At 42.4% G+C, this 2,845-nt stretch overlaps 1 long non-coding RNA gene across 1 annotated transcript in view; it reads right to left on the reverse strand.

The window, feature by feature from the left end:
- The window catches only part of LOC116070913, a 3,073-nt gene extending 2,516 nt beyond the window's left edge, over window positions 1-557 (reverse strand). The window contains exons 1-2 of the long non-coding RNA XR_004110625.1: window positions 466-557; window positions 253-325 (exon numbers count right to left, since the gene is read on the reverse strand). This is a non-coding gene — a long non-coding RNA (uncharacterized LOC116070913). The remainder of the gene's footprint in view (window positions 1-252; window positions 326-465) is intronic.
- Window positions 558-2,845: the final 2,288 nt, after the last annotated feature.

Below are 2,845 nucleotides of genomic sequence, written 5' to 3' on the forward strand. Positions count from 1 at the left end.
CTCTCTCTCTCTCTCTCTCTCTCTCTCTCTCTCTCTCTCTCTCTCTCTCTCTCTCTCTGTATGTGCAAGGTTCAGAGATTGTCCACAGGAACTTCTGGTCATCAGCGATTTTGCTGTGATAAACTCTAAAAACAAGGATGGTCTTCGGAGCCATTTCCTATTGCTGGCCTTTTCCGTACAAGTCTTTTGAATTCTCCTTTCTCTGTTTTACAGATTTCCTCTAGATCGTTTTACCCCACCGCAACTCCATACCTTTCTTAGCTTGCTGTCTTATGGTGGGCGCCTCTGTAACTTCAAACTCACTTCTTGCGTGGAGTTCTTCTACCTGCGAAACGACATAATCTGGAAGCCTGTGCTAAAACTGGTCTGGGGCCCCTTAAAGTTACTGCTAGTTATTAAATAGAAATTGTGTTTAAATTTAAAAATCATCTTCTCATTTGTATTGGTAACATCCCACATGCTCACCAGATACTTGTAGGCAGTGCTTACGGGTTGACCATGGACCATTCACTCCTGATCTCACACAGAGATTAATCCTGACGAGGATTACTTCCGGTGCTGTGTGATTTTTTTTTTCTTCCAATGAAGGTGCCGACTTGAGTCGTTTCCGGTGTCATGTCGTTGGGCTCACAGCGCTTACTTGATCTAGTTCCGGTTTCTCACTGGCTTTCAGCATCTACGTTGAGCCCTCGACATGGGACCTCCGCAGCATGGCCCAAAGTTCCATTGGACTGAGCAGAGGGATCCCTAGTTTTGATTGTTTTCTCTGCCCAAAGTACATGAGATTAAATGTGCAGACCCCATAGTGGCTCCTATGAACTCTGTTATTATCTTTTCAATCCTCTTACTTGGCTGAGTCGCTGACAGCTGCCTCGCTCAGCGAACCAGCTGCCTTTGTTCTATTACAGCTATTGGATCGATATTTTCAGCTCTCCTAGCTCCTTTTCTGGAGAAAGGCAGCTTCCCTCTGTGGGCGAGGTCTCAGAAGTTGTTGGAGGTCTCAGGCCCTTCCCTAGAGGCTCTGGGTCCCTGCAGACAAGCAGCTAAGGCTTTTGAAACAAAATGCAGCAACTCCGCGCGGTAGCTTTTTCATGCCTTTTGAAAAATCCGAGGACCATTCTTTCCATTGGCAGCTATTCACACACATCAAAACCTCTCTAGATTGAGAAGTCCAACTTGCATTTCAAACCTGATACCAACAGACATATGAGTTATCAGGGTGATAATTATTGAAAGAATCAAGAATGAGTTATGACAGTCCTTTGTCTCTCTTTGGGACAAAATTTTCCCCCTTCGACAGCTAAAATTTCTAATTCTATTCAAGTCCATTTTTTAAAAAATCCATATTATTCTTAAATTTTTGATGGAAATGACTTTTGTTATCTACAAACTGACCCTGCTGGTCCAAACTCCCCTCCTTCCATGGCTAAAAGAATGGCTATTTTAAAAACAGTTCTCCCTAATGAAAATCTAGTTATTTCGTTGAATGTTATTTCTTGACTTCAGGAATTTTTTAATACTAATAAGGGACCCACTGTTCTCCAGATGTCTCCTTGTGGCCCTCCTCCCACATTACTTTATTTATTTATTTATTTATTTATTTATTTTGTAGACATGGGCTGAGCCCCGCTATGCCCATTATCACATGTTTCTGATTCAACTTGTGGACAAAAGCAATCTACCTTCTGTCTTTTTCTATTGGTGTTCCTTTTCAGGGAAATAGAGATACCAAAGCCTGCCTGAGAATAAGGAGTTTTCAAAAGTCTCATCTCCTTGTGAATTCTAATTTCCAAAGTTGACATTCATTAAGGGGAATGGATATGAGCTTGCCATTGGCATTTGGACGTTCATTTTATTTCTTGTTATATTTATTTTCTCTTTGTGACTTGAGGTACAAGCTACCCACAGACAAAAAGAGCTATCTAAAAACAAGTTCCCATCATCTCCTCTCTGTGAAGTGAGATTTCTCAAGTTGAAGAGAAGAATAAAGTGGAATGAAGTGAGTCTGCAGATATTATCTATGTGCTTCTTAGAACAAACAGGAGGACCAGGCATGTTCCATGAACGCATGTATCAGACGGACCAATGAAATTGCAGGGGTCCTGGCTAAATCTAAAATCCCTATAAATGAGGACTTGTGTGTGTGCATGTGTGTGTGTGTTTGTGAGTATGTATGTCTAGGTATATATATACATGTGTGTTTTAGTTAGGGTTTTACTGCTGTAAACAGACACCATTACCAATGCAAGTCTTATAAGGACAACATTTAATTGAGGCTGGCTAACAGATTCAGAGGTTCAGTCCATTATCAAGGCAGGAGGATGGCAGCATCCAGGCAGGTATGGTGCAGGATGAGCTGAGAGGTCTACATCTTCATCTGAAGTCTGCTAGAAGACTGGCTTTCAGGCAGCCAGAAAGAGGGCCTTAAAGCCCTTAAAGCCCCTGCCCACAGTGACACATTTCTTTCAACAAGGCTATACCTACTCCAATAAGGCTACACCTCCAAATAGTGCCACTCCCTGGGCCAAGCATATTCAAACCATCACAATGTGTGTGTGTGTCTTCGTTTGGGTTTTATTGCCATGAAGAGACATGAAAAGATCATGATAACTCTTGAAAGCTTTGTCACTTACAAAGTTTTCAGAGGTTGAGTCCATTATTGTCATGACTGGAAACATGGCAGCATGCGGGCAGACATACATAGTGCTGGAGAAGGAGCTGAGAATTTGACATCTTGATCCACAGATAGCAGAAGGAGACTGTGTGTCACACAAGGGACAGCTTAAGCATAGGAGACCTCAAAGCCCACCCCCACAATGAGATATTTCCTCCAAGTCCACACCCA

Source organism: Mastomys coucha, unplaced genomic scaffold (genome assembly GCF_008632895.1).
Source record: "Mastomys coucha isolate ucsf_1 unplaced genomic scaffold, UCSF_Mcou_1 pScaffold22, whole genome shotgun sequence".
NCBI classification, from domain to species: domain Eukaryota; kingdom Metazoa; phylum Chordata; class Mammalia; order Rodentia; family Muridae; genus Mastomys; species Mastomys coucha.